This window comes from Triturus cristatus, chromosome 3_1 (genome assembly GCF_964204655.1).
Source record: "Triturus cristatus chromosome 3_1, aTriCri1.1, whole genome shotgun sequence".
Taxonomy (NCBI): Eukaryota; Metazoa; Chordata; class Amphibia; order Caudata; family Salamandridae; genus Triturus; species Triturus cristatus.
Window position 1 is genome coordinate 464058038 of NC_140583.1, and position 14252 is coordinate 464072289.

The 14252-nt window shown below is 44.8% G+C and overlaps 1 long non-coding RNA gene across 1 annotated transcript in view; it reads left to right on the plus strand.

Annotated features, from left to right (window-relative positions):
- LOC146860414 (uncharacterized) overlaps positions 1–14025 on the plus strand; it is a 152335-nt gene extending 138310 nt beyond the window's left edge. Inside the window, exons 3-4 of the long non-coding RNA XR_014979147.1 lie at positions 13725–13787; positions 13899–14025. This is a non-coding gene — a long non-coding RNA (uncharacterized LOC146860414). The remainder of the gene's footprint in view (positions 1–13724; positions 13788–13898) is intronic.
- The last annotated feature ends 227 nt before the right edge of the window (positions 14026–14252 follow it).

The following is a 14252-nucleotide window of genomic DNA, read 5'->3' on the forward strand; positions in this document are numbered from 1 at the left end:
GGCTATAATTGGGCCACATCTCAGTGATATTTGTGCTACATTTGGGCTCTTTTGTCTCTGGTGGCCATCTTGGGAGACTTATTTGTTTTGAAGTTTCCTAATTTCCTCATTTACAACAGTCTCCTTAGTAGGAAATACTTTCAGGGTTTTTACTTTCATTCCATCAAGAAGGCATTCAGATGTGTCACACATTTGCCATAAATTCGGAATGTTAGCACTCTAGTTGCTTATTAGATCACTGTTGTAAAGCTATTGCTCACCAGGGAAGTCTGCTGCTGGTATTCAAAGTGCATGTTTCAGTCTGCATGTCAGAATTTTTTAATGAAATAGAAGAGGATTTGAAAAGTCACTCAAAATGTGCCCTCATTTTCTTTTTTCCGCACTAATCATAATTTCTATGGCAAAATGAACCTCCTCATTGTGTTCCTTGTAAATTAAACTACTCACTCTCTACTACTCACTCGCTACTACTTTCTACTACTCACTCAGTACTACTCTCTCTCTACTACTCTCTACTACTACTCTCTACTACTCACTCTCTACTACTCACCCTCTACTACTCTCTACTACTCACTCTACTGCTCTCTACTACTCTCTACCTCTCACTCTTTATACTCTGCTACTCACTCTCTACTACTCTCTACTACTCTCTCTCTACTACTCCCTCTCTACTACTCACTCTACTACTCTCTACTACTCACTCTCTACTACTCACTCTCTACTACTCTACTACTCTCTACTACTCTCTACTACTCACTCTCTACTACTCTCTCTACTACTCACTCTCTACTACTCTCTACTACTCACTCTACTACTCTCTACCACTCACTCTCTACTACTCTACTTCTCACTCTCTACTACTCTCTACTACTCTCTCTCTACTACTCACTCTATACTACTCACTCTACTGCTCTCTACTAGTCTCTCTCTACTACTCACTCTCTGCTACTCTACTACTCACTCTCCACTACTCAATCTCTACTACTCGCTCTCTACTACTCTCTACTACGCACTCTACTACTCACTCTCTACTACTCTCCTACTCTCTACTACTCTCTCTGCTACTCACTCTCTACTACTCTCTAGTGCTTACTCTCTACTACTCTCTACTACTCTCTCTCTATTACACACTCTCTACTACTTGCTCTCTACTACTACTCACTCTACTACTCACTCTCTACTACTCCCTACTACTCACTCTACTACTCACTCTCTACTACTCTCTACTACTCACTCTCTATGACTCCACTACTCTCTACTAATCACTCTCTACTACTCACTCTGTACTACTCTCTACTACTCACTCTCTACTACTCTCTACTACTCACTCTCTCCTACTCTCTCTCTACTACTCACTCTCTACTACTCACTCTCTACTACTCTCTCTCTACTACTCTCTACTACTCACTCTTTACTACTCTCTACTACTCACTCTCTACTACTCTCTCTCTACTATGCTCTACTACTCACTCTACTACTCATTCTCTACTACTCTCTCTGCTACTCAGTCTCCACTACTCACTCTCTACTACTCTCTACTACTCACTCTCTAATACTCACTCTCTTCTACTCTCTACTACTCACTCTCTACTACTCTCTACTACTCACTCTACTACTCACTCTTTACTACTCTCTACTACTCTCTACTTCTCACTCTCTACTACTCACTATCTAATACTCTCTACTACTCACTCTCTACTACTCACCCTCTACTACTCTCTACTACTCACTCTACTGTTCTCTACTACTCTCTACCTCTCACTCTTTACTACTCTGCTACTCACTCTCTACTACTCTCTACTACTCTCTCTCTACTACTCCCTCTCTACTACTCACTCTACTACTCTCTACTACTCACTCTCTACTACTCACTCTCTACTACTCTACTACTCTCTACTACTCACTCTCTACTACTCACTCTCTACTGCTCTCTCTACTACTCACTCTCTACTACTCTCTACTACTCACTCTACTACTCTCTACCACTCACTCTCTACTACTCTACTTCTCACTCTCTACTACTCTCTACTACTCTCTCTCTACTACTCACTCTATACTACTAACTCTACTGCTCTCTACTAGTCTCTCTCTACTACTCACTCTCTGCTACTCTACTACTCACTCTCCACTACTCAATCTCTACTACTCGCTCTCTACTACTCTCTACTACGCACTCTACTACTCACTCTCTGCTACTCTCCTACTCTCTCTGCTACTCACTCTCTACTACTCTCTAGTACTTACTCTCTACTACTCTCTACTACTCTCTCTCTATTACACACTCTCTACTACTTGCTCTCTACTACTACTCACTCTACTACTCACTCTACTACTCACTCTCTACTACTCCCTACTACTCACTCTACTACTCACTCTCTACTAATCTCTACTACTCACGCTCTACTACTCCACTACTCTCTACTAATCACTCTCTACTACTCACTCTGTACTACTCTCTACTACTCACTCTCTACTACTCTCTACTACTCACTCTCTACTACTCTCTCTCTCTACTACTCACTCTCTACTACTCACTCTCTACTACTCACTCTCTACTACTCTCTCTCTACTACTCTCTACTACTCACTCTTTACTACTCTCTACTACTCACTCTCTACTACTCTCTCTCTACTATGCTCTACTACTCACTCTACTACTCATTCTCTACTACTCTCTCTCTGCTACTCAGTCTCCACTACTCACTCTCTACTACTCTCTACTACTCACTCTCTAATACTCACTCTCTTCTACTCTCTACTACTCACTCTCTACTACTCTCTACTACTCACTCTACTACTCACTCTTTACTACTCTCTACTACTCTCTACTTCTCACTCTCTACTACTCACTATCTAATACTCACTCTACTACTCTCTCCTACTCACTCTCTGCTACTCTCTCTACTACTCTCTACTACTCTCTCTCTACTCTCTACTCTCTATTACTCATCCTCTACTCTCTACCTCTCTCTCTACTACTCTCTACCTCTCTACCTCTACGTCTCGACCTCTACACCTCTACCTCTCTACCTCTCTCTACCTCTCTCTACACGCACACATATGCACATATATGCATATACATTTATATATATGTATGTGTATATATCTATACATACATATATAAACATATATATAATCTGCATATCTATATAAATACAAATATAAATGCATGCATACATATACATATATGCATGTTAATGTACATGAAATTTTGAAACACACTAATAAAAGCAAAGCTAAAAAGCCACCTAATTACAAACAGAATTGCTTTAACTTAAACGAGGGCAAGACTTATTGCATTTTCAAGGCTGGTTTACTTTGGTTCCATCAAGAAGGCATTCAGATGTGACACATTTGCCATAAATTCTGAATGGTGGTACTCTAGTTCCTCATTAGATCACTGTAGTAAAGCTACTGCTCACCAGGGAAGTCTGCTGCTGGTATTCAAAGTGCATGTTTCAGTCTGCATGTCATAACTTTTTAATGAAATAGAAGAGGATTTGAGAAGTCAAAATGTGCCCTAATTTTTCTTTCTGCAGCACTAATCATAATTTCTATGGCAAAATGAACCCCCGCATTTTGTTCCTTTGCAAATGAAATGTTTGAAGTGTTACCACTTTATTCCAATCAAGATGGCTTCAGGTGTGCCATACTTTTGTCATAAGTAAGACTGTTAGCGCTCTGGTTGTTCTTTAAAACACTCTGGGATTTCTGTCATTGGGCTATACTTGGGCTACATCTCGGTGATATTTGTGCTACATTTGGGCTCTTTTGTCTCTGGTGGCCATCTTGGGAGACTTGTTATGAAGTTTCCTAATTTCCTCATTTACTACAGTCTCCTCAGTAGGCATACTGTCAGTCTTTTACTTTGATTCAATGAAGAAGGCATTCAGATGTGTCACACATTTGCCATACATTCAGAATGTTAGCACTCTAGTTGCTCATTAGATCACTGTAGTAAAGCTACTGCTCACCAGGGAAGTCTGCTGCTGGTTTTGAAAGTGCATGCTTCAGTCTGCATGTCAGAATTCTTTAATGAAATAGAAGAGGATTTGAGAAGTCTCTCAAAATGTGCCCTCATTATTCTTTCTGCAGCACTAATCATACATTCTATGGCAAAATGAACCCCCTCATTTTGTTCCTTTTTTTTTTTTTTTTAATTTTTTTTTTTTTAAATTTTTTAAAACCTTTATTCGTGCATATTAAAAGAACAAATACGGGCCTACAACCTTCAGGCCGGCCACGATACGGTTAAGCACTGATACAAACATTACGGCCCCTGTGCTTCAACGGCCAAGATTAGCAACGATTTATGAATTATACACTGGAGAGATCCTCGACACCAGGGGGAGGAGAAGTGAAGGTTAATTTTAAAGTGTTCCAAAATAATTTTATCAGGGAAAAAGTCAGTGAAGAGTAAGAACCAAGGAGATTCGAGTCCGCACAATATCTTCACCACACGGGAGAGCAGCAGCATCATTAAAACAGCAATGGAAGTAAAATCTCAGGCAGTGGGGCAATGCAGTTATATAACAGGATAGTCACATGAGCAATTACGCACCCCTCCAGTGCCGCCCCCACTCAGTCAACCCCACACCCGGACCCAGAATCGAAACAAGTATAGCGCAGAAACATAAAAAGAAAAAAGGCCCATAGAACTAATTAGAAACAGTAAATTACCCCCCCACCCTACACCAATGCGGAGGCTACGGCCTGCCCCCCCCCCAGCATAGTGCCTGTCGCCCGATAAACCCGAAATATAGACGAGAAAGAGAGTAAGAATAGAGTAAAGAAAGATAAGAAAACATTACACCTATGATAAAGGGGGTAAGAAAAGAAGAGGACTATTCTAATCTAAACTCCCAAAAAGAAGAAAGTGGGGAGGAGCCTACGTATCATCAGAGCGCCCTAAACCATCGGCCATCTATGGCCTCCACACACTGAGAACCCACTACACCAAAAGCGGTCGTGTGAAAATGAATTGTCACAACAATTTAAATGAAGGAAGACAGATCGCGACGAGTGCGCACAACATATACATACAGTTCCAGTCCCAGTCCAGCCCATCCGTGAAACCATGGCGATATAAATCAGTCTAGCCCTGGCCCGATCGCGGGCTTGAGATTAAGCCAGCCCCTACATGAAGGCCCCGCATCCCGTGCAGACAAAGACAATATGGCCGCTTGGGAGAAGATGGTGAAGTAGAATCACAAAATGGCCGCCGACCATCTGTAGAGGTCCCTTTGTGCACCACATAAAGTCCAGACATGGCATGTAAAGTACAGGAGTTCCACAGAAAAGAAGCAGTAGGCCACTGTGAACAATTCCTCGAGGATGTTAGGTGTTGCTCAGCTGGATACTCTTGCAGACGCGGTGAGGCAGGCAACAATGAAGCAGGCAGCAATGAACGGGGAAACAAAGTATCCGCTGTTGAGCTGGCGAGCAATTGATCCTGGGTGCCGGGAAAGCCAGTTGCAGGCACCAGTGTAGCACGATCACACACAGCCGTTGCGTCCCCGCAAGAGGACAAAAGCACTGGCAGACCCACGCCGTGTTGATGACAAACGGAGCGCTCACGACCCGCAGCCGACAGCATGGAGTCAAACTGCTCACTCAGCGCCTGCAAGCCAGCACACATTTGTAGACGAAAGTCCCGCAGGACAGCCAGAACGGAGCCGCATGTCAGCGGAAGCTGCACCCCCACATCGGCAGCAATCCGGGACGGCACTGTGGAGCTGGTGTCTGGTGGAGGGAGGGCGAAGCGGGCAGCGGGCAAGACCGGAGTATCACCCCCCAGCCGCGAGCAGGCAAACAACGCCATGTTTTACCGCCGGACGGTACAATGGCCAGGGGGGGGGTCGTAGCAAGGAGTCAGTTCCCCTCAAGTCTGCGCCGCAACAGGGAAAGCCAACAGTCGCCTCTCTTCCCTCGGGTTCTCTTTGCCGCCGACTAGGCAATGGAAGAAGGGGGTCGGCAGCCTCCCACAGCGCGGTCCACAGATCGGGGCAGGAGACCCGCCGCACCGGGGCTTACCTTACGGCCCCAGCCCTTCGGGCGCAGGGTGCAGGAGGTGTCTGGCCGTCCCTCCCCAGGCTCAGCTGGCGACAGTCCGTGGGGTGAGGTGAGGTCGGGACCGCGCGGCTCGGGTTTGCGCTAGCGGGTCCGGTGACTGCGGAGCCTCCAGGGGGCCGGCAAAGGCAACAATGGAGCAGGGGTCCAGAGCGGAGAACAAAAGCACCAAGAACTCCGGCATCCGGGCGGGCTGAGACTTCGGGGAAGCGGCGGCGTGGACAGCGCGTCGTCGCACACGTTTCACCTCGAAAATCGGCGAGGATAGGAATCAGGATGATAGTCCGAGGCCAAGGGCCGACGGAGCCGGGCGCTCAAGCGTCTGCTCCGGTCGCCATCTTGGCTCCTCCCCATTTTGTTCCTTTTTAAATTAAATGTTTTAAGAATTACCACTTTATTCCAATCAAGATGGCTTCAGGTGTGCCATACGTTTATCATAAGATAGGAGTGTTAGCGCTCTAGTTGTTCTTTGGAACACTCTGGGAAGCTGCAGTAGAACACAAAGGAATCAACTGACAGTCTCTGCCCTTATTGGATGTACATGTTTTACTGAGAATGTCAGACTTCATTCTCACATGACTAAGAAAGATAATGTGAATTTACAGAAAATATGCTCTCAATTTAGCTTATAGATCACCTTCCAAACCTCTGTGGGAAAAGCATACGAAAATAGTTTTCTCTCAAACATGATTCATGATATCCCAGCAGAAGGCTTTTTCACATGGTAAAAGCACCTTAGAACATACCACAATTCCTAAAATGAGTATGGTACCATCAACAAATGATTTATAATGTAACTAAAGTCTTAAAACCTTCTATTAACTGCAATGCTTTTTAATGAGGTGCTATTATGTATATTGGTCCCAAGATGGCTGCCAACACTTCTTGGATGAAGTGCTGACAGCCAATCAGATCTCACGATGAGATGTGTAGTTAGGCTCCGCCCAGATATATATGTGACTTTACTTTTGATTTTCTCAGGAACTACTGAACGGATTTACACCATTTAAGCAAAAGGCATGACTCTAAACCAAGGTCTACCTTTCTGCCAAATTTGGTGTAATTCCGTTCAGCAGTTCGGGCTGTAGCTGCGTCAACAGGTCCTATGGGAAATTGCATGGGGAAAAAGCGTTTTGGGACCCCCCTTTTTTCTCAGCCCCCGCTTGACGAATCACCACAAAACTTTCAGGATAGGAGCGGACCGGAGCAGCCCAAAAGTTTGGAAAATTTTGCGAAGATTCGTCAACCGGCACCAGACTTATTGGGAATAGAATGTTGCGGATCTCCTATGGAAAATAGGTCCTAACTATGTTGAAACTGTTGGACTTCTATTTAGGTTTATATTTATGTGCATATTTATATGTATATTAATTTTCATATGTATTTCCCGATATATATATATATATATATATATATATATATATATATATATATATATATATATATATATATATATTACCTACTGGCAGTCGCCAGTAGGTAGTTATAGTTAGAAGCTATTTTCCATAGGAAACTCATTTTTTGTTTTCCGAATAACTTTGGCACCGGTTGACGAATCTTCGCGAAATTTTCAAAAACGCATGGCCCGCTCCGGTCAGCTCCTATGCTGAAAATTTCGGGGTGATTCACCAAGCGGGGCCAAGAAAAAAGGGGGGTCCCAAAATGCGTTTTCTCCATGTTATTTCCCATAGGAAACTTTAGACACGACCACAGCCTGAAATGCTGAACGAAATTACACCAAATTTGGCAAAACGGCCCTCAGGCCCCACCCCCTCCCTTCACCACAGTGCAAACGCACCCCCTGGTGCGTTGTAAGTTGGGAAAGTTATTCCCCTTGAATACTGAGGGTCCCTGGGGGCCAACTAGTCCTCCAGGTACCTCCATTATGCGCCACAGAGTTGCGTTGCAGAGAGGTGTTTAGAGGCTACGCCCCTTTTTACACCACTCTGCAACAAAGCTCTGTGACGCTTACTGGAGGTACCTCGTGGGCTAGTTGTACCCCAGGGACCCTCAGGATTCAAGGGGACTTAATCTCCCAGCTTAAAACGCGCCATGGGGCCGCACAGTGGTGAAGGGAGGGGGCGGGGCCTGAGATGACATGTGTGCAAACACACCCTGTGGGGTGTTTAAAGTTGGGGAATTAATTCCCTTTCAATCCTGAGGGCCCCTGGGGGCAACTAGCCCACCAGGTGCTTCCAGTAAGTGCCACTGCGCTGTGTTACAGAGAGGTGGTCCAGGCCATGCCCCTTTTTACACCTCTCTGCAACGCAGCTCTATGGCGCTTTCTGGAGGTACCTGGTAGGCTAGTTGGCCTCCAGGGGCCCTCAGGATTGAAGGGGACTTTATCCCTAAACTTAAAACGCGCCAAGGGGCTCGTTTGCACAGTGGTGAAGGGAGTGGGTGGGGACTGAGGTACCATGTGTGCAAACATGCCCTGTGGCGCGTTTAAAGTTGGGAAATTAATTCCCTTTCAATCCTGAGGGCCCCTGGGGGCCAACTAGCCCACCAGGTGCTTCCAGTAAGCACCACTGTGCTGCGTTGCACAGAAGTGGTCCCGGTCATGCCCCTTTTTACACCTCACTGCAACGCAGCTCTGTGGTGCTTACTGGAGGTACCTGGTTAGCTAGTTGGACCCCAGGGACCCTCAGGATTGAAGGGGACTTAATCCCCCAACTTAAAATGCGCCAAGGGGCGCCTTTGCACAGTGGTGAAGGGAGGGGGCGGGGCCTGAGATGACATGTGTGCAAACACGCCCTGTGGTGTGTTTTAAGTTGGAGAATTAATTCCTCTTCAATCCTGAGAGTCCATGGGGGCCAACAACCCCACCAGGTACCTCCAGTAAGCGCCACTGCACTGCGTTGCAGAGAGGAGGCCCAGGCCACGCCCCTTTTTACACCTATCTGCAACGCAGCTCTGTGGCACTTACTGGAGGTACCTGGTTGGCTAGTTGGACCCCAGTGACTGTCAGGATTGAAGGGTACGTAATCTCCCAACTTAAAACGGCCTCAGGGCGTGTTTGCACACATGTCAGCTCAGGCCCCCCTCCCTTCATGACTGTGCAAACGCTCCCCGTAGCGTGTTTTAAGAGGTAGTTTTAATCCCCCTGCCCTATTATGTACTAGGGCCTTACAGAGGAGGTCATGCTAATCACAGGGGTACCCCAACGCATAGTGTTCCCTAGTGTATGTAGGTGTTTTCACTGTATTCTAAGTGTCTTTTTTGCATAGCACCGGCTCTAGGCCTGGTTAGTCAGAGTCAGTTACCACCAGTACCCTGTCTGAAAAAGTTGTGGGCACAGGATGATTTTGCAACAAGGCGTCCTTCTGCTCCTCTTTTTGTTTGTTCTGCACATGTCTTGGTTCTTCCTGCACTTTTCTTCATCTTTGTGGAGTTCTGTTGCTTCTTTCTGCAATTCTTTTGCTTCGTTCTGCACGTTTTTTCTTCTTTCTTCACGTGTCCTACCTCTGTAGGCATAGTTAGAAACTAGCATTTAAAAAACCTGTGAAATTCACTTAAAAAACCATAGGTTTCAGGCACATTATAGCTAGAAATTAGCATTTAAAAAACCTTTTAAATTCACTGAAAAAACATAGATTTCAGGCATGTTATAGTTAGAAATTAGCATTTAAAAAACCTTTGAAATTCACTGAAAAAACATAGGTTTTAGGGAAAGTTATAGTTAGTTGGATATTTCACTTGTACAAAACCAGTTATAGTTTGTACAGCTAACTATAACTCGCGCCCCCGCAATGCAGTGCTGATGACATCACATATTACATCATTCATGACATGGTCAGTGACATCACTGATGAAATCTCAAATTACATCACTGATGACATCACTTATGACATCATCCTGTGACTGTGTGTTTCTGTAAAGTTTAAATATGTTTAATATATATAGGGAAAGGCATATTGAAGAATGAGTGGGTATAGAAGTGTCTGAATGGATGATTTAGTAGGTGTGTGACTGACTCTATAAGTAAGTGGATAAACGTATCTTACTGAATGAATGGGTGTCAGGACTGTCGCCGCGCCAACCCAAAGATGGCGCCTTGAGAACACACATGCGCGGAGGAGTCAGGCAGGAACAAAAGCCTGGCTTCCCCCGGAAGAAGCGCTTTGTGTTCATTTGTTCCTGAAGCCCCGTGTTCCGAAGCTTTCCTGTACTTTGCCTGGATTATTTACCTCGTTTCTCTTCTTGCCCGCATTGTCAATCCCATTATTGGTCTTCCCCGCTGTCCTTTGTCCTCCCTAACTCGGTAGGACCACTCGACAGCTTTAACAGAGAGAGGAAGGGATTCCGTTACGGTGTTGTGGCGTGCGAGTGTTCCTCCGTTTGCCGATCGGATCTGAGGTTCCCTGATTGGGGACCCAGCGTCCCGTGTGGTAGGTCGGGCTGCAAACTCCACGTTTTACTTCACGAACGGTTTCCTCGTTCCTTGGGCCCTGAAATTGAAACGTAGCTTGCATCTGTCTCTCGAAGCACTTGGTCTAGCTTGGATGTCCATCAGCCTCTCTCTACAGTGTTCCCTCTCTGTGACCCACCTGTGACCCATCTGTGACCCACCTGTGACTACACCGGACTGAACTCGTCTACATGAATCCTCTGAACTCCGGTAACAAGTGAAGGTCGCTCTTTTCATTATTTTCTTCCTGCACTGTGTTGCTTCAACTGCGAGTCCTGTTGCCTTGTCAGTAACTTACAGCATCCCTGTGTATAAACTTGCAGAGTTACACGCTACGGGGGAGGGATTCATGGTGAGCCTGCATATAAGTGACGACACCTAATATATCTCTCCATGCTGGGTGTATATATGTATCCTTAGTGTACTCTCCTTGTTCTTACAGCTTCCTGAGTGCCCCCTTTTTACTTGTCTGATATACAGGAACCAGAAGAAGGGAAACATAAGGTACAGCACAGCCTTGGGAGGGTGAGATAGAAAAACGTCATCTTCTTTGGTAGCTAACCACTCCTTCTTTCTTTTAGCCACCTCACCGTGCCAAGACTGAAGATAGAGACAGTGCCCCGACGTTCATCCCCTTTTGTTTCTTCCCTTGTTTTGTTTCCCTTCTTCCCCTAGTCACCTCCGTAGTATAGAGCCTGATATGCTTAGGCGGTGATTGAGGGAAGTTGTGGACGTATTCATCAGTTCCTGGGCGCCTCTGCAGAAACCACCGGTGAGACTTTCCACCGTCCTCGAATCCGGACAATGGGTTAGTAACTAAACTGTGTGAATGTCTGTATCCGTCTGTCTGTTGGTGTGTAAGCAGCTGCATGGGTTTGCGAATAGCTACATGAGTGTCTATATGGGTTATTGATTGGTTGTCTGAGTATCTGTATGGGTGTTGGAGTGTTTGTGTGTGTGGGGTATGTGTGACTCTGTGCATAGATGTGTGAGTGGGTGATTAACTGGGTGCATGGTTTCAAGAGTGCATCTGTGATGGACTGTATGGGTGGGTGAGTGTGTGTATAGGTGTGTTGGTGAGTGAATGCATATCTCAGTGGTACATGTGTGAGTAACTACATATGTGAAAGGCAGAATATATGTGTGTTGGAGTATATAAATGGTTATAAGTGATAGTGTGTGATTGTGAGAGTGGCTGTATGGATGAGTGTGTGCTTGTATCAGTGATTGTATAAGAGTGTAAGAATGTGCTAGTATTTGTATGAGTAATTGTGCTGGTGTGTGTATAACTGTATGGGTGAGTAAATGGCCGTGTGATTAATTATTTGCATGACTGACTAGGTGTGTGAGTACCTCTATGGATGAGTGGTGGTGTGTGAGTGTCTATATAGGTGTATGAGTACATATGATAGTCCTGTACTGAGTGACCATAAGTATGAGTGACTGTACAAGAGAGTGAGTGGATGTGTGTGTAAACCGAAGAATCAGTGAGTGGATATGTAGTTATTGGTGATGGAATGTCTATGGTTTTGAGAAAGGCAGTCTGTAATTTAGAGTGAGTGTATCAAAGGTTATATTAGGGTTAGTGATGTCATCAGTGATGTCATTTGAGATGTCATCAGTGATGTCACTGACCATGTCATGAGTGATGTAATATGTGACGTCATCAGCAGTGCATTGCGGGGGAACGAGTTATAGTAAGCTGTACTAACTATAACGGGGGAATTTCACTGGTTTTGTATGAGAGAAATGTCCAACTAACTATAACTTTCCCTAAAACCTATGTTTTTTCTGTGAATTTCTAAGGTTTTTAAATGCTAATTTCTAACTATAACGTGCTTGAAATCTATGGTTTTTTCAGTGAATTTATATATATGTGTATTCACTGAAAAAACCTTAGGTTTCAGGGACGTTATAGTTAGTTGGACATCATCACTGATGACATCTCAAATGACATCACTGATGACACCACTGATGACATCATCCAGTGAATGTGTATTTCTGTAAAGTTTAAGTATGTTTTATATATATGCCAAGGTGTATTGAAGAATAACTAGATGTATAAGTGTCTGGATGAAGGATTTAGTAGGAGCGTGACTGACTATATAAGTGAGTGATTAAATGTGTTTTACTGAATGCATTGGTTAGTGACTAAACTGTCTGTATGTCTGTATCACTATGTCTGTTGTTGTGTAAGCTGCTGCATGTGTTGGTCAGTAGCTACATGAGTGTCTTTATGGGTTATAGATTGGTTGACTGAGTATTTGTATAGAAGACTGAGTGTGTGGGTGGGAGGTGTATGACTTTGTGCATGATGCACTGACCATGTCATGAGTGATGTAATATGTGACGTCATCAGCAGTGCATTGCAGGGGCGCGAGTTATAGTAAGCTGTACTAACTATAACGGGGGAATTTTAACGGTTTTGTACAAGCGAAATGTCCAACTAACTATAACTTTCCCTAAAACCTATGTTTTTATCTGTGACTTTCTAAGGTTTTTTAAATGCTAATTTCTAACTATAACATGCCTGAAACCTATGTATTTTTCAGTGAATTTATATATATGTATATTCACTGAAAAAACATAGGTTTCAGGGACATTATAGTTAGTTGGACATTTTACTTTGTGAGACTTCTGGCTTGCAGAGCGGGGCTGCATGATGTGGAGGGTGCTCTGTCGGTGAAAAGGTGAGCAGTGAGGCCTGGGTGCGCAGCGGCGGGCAGATACCTCTGGGCGGCGGGAGTGGATGGGGTGCAGCAGCTTGGATACAAAAACGCATCACAGCGATTTAGGCGTACACAGTCGTATATACCCTGGCTTTATACTGTCTTATTGCATTTTGATAAAAGGTTTTCAATAGCAGGACAGTTTTAAGAGTTGGTCAACTATCCGTCGCTCCCACATCTGTAGAAAAATTAGTTGACTATATATTTTTTCATACTTTGTACCCTTAAATTTACCATCAAATTTTGACAACCTTTCCTTTCTCTCTTTTTTTATAAGGAGTTAAGGTGTGTTATGAGCATCGAAGCATGCAGATATGAGGGTGACATTCCTCTCACAGCTCGTGGCTGCCTCCCGTCGCTTTGGGAATGTTATGTTTTAAATGTGAGACGGTTGGGACGTAAAAGTTAACAGGGGTTCACTCATTCTCCCTTTATACTTGCTGCTTAAAGATGTGTTCTGTCTTTTCATTCCTGCATACTGGACTTTCCTACAATTACTAATTCTCTACTATCTTTCAGATGTGGACCTTAAGGGGGCACTAAGTCCCTGCACGTGCTTGGAGACACACCGGTGACAGAAAGGTGAGCTGCTAAGATTTTCTCCAGTGCCACTCTCACTCTTTCTCTCTCTCTCTTCCTCTATCGTTTGATGGACGCATGGCGCACAATCTTATCTTCCTTTTTATCTAACAGGCTGTGTTTCACGAATTGGCGCCAAGCCTCAACACCACCAGAGCTGAACGCCTGTTGAACCTGCGATGATGCGTGGCCATCCTCAATGCCTGAAAAGGTTGCTTTGGCACGTGGTGGACCCTCTAACACATGCCGGTGGTGGAAGGTAAGCAGCAGTCACCTCTAGGCGCAGGGAGTGGATAGTGTGCAACAGCCTGGCTGCACAAGAGCGGGCAAACACCTCTGGGCAGTGGGAGTGGATGAGGTACAACAGTCTGGGTGCGCAGGAACGGGAAGTCACCTCTGGGCAGTGGCAGTGGATGGGGTACAGCACCCTGAGCACAAAAGAGCGCACAGACACCTTCTTGCAGTGGG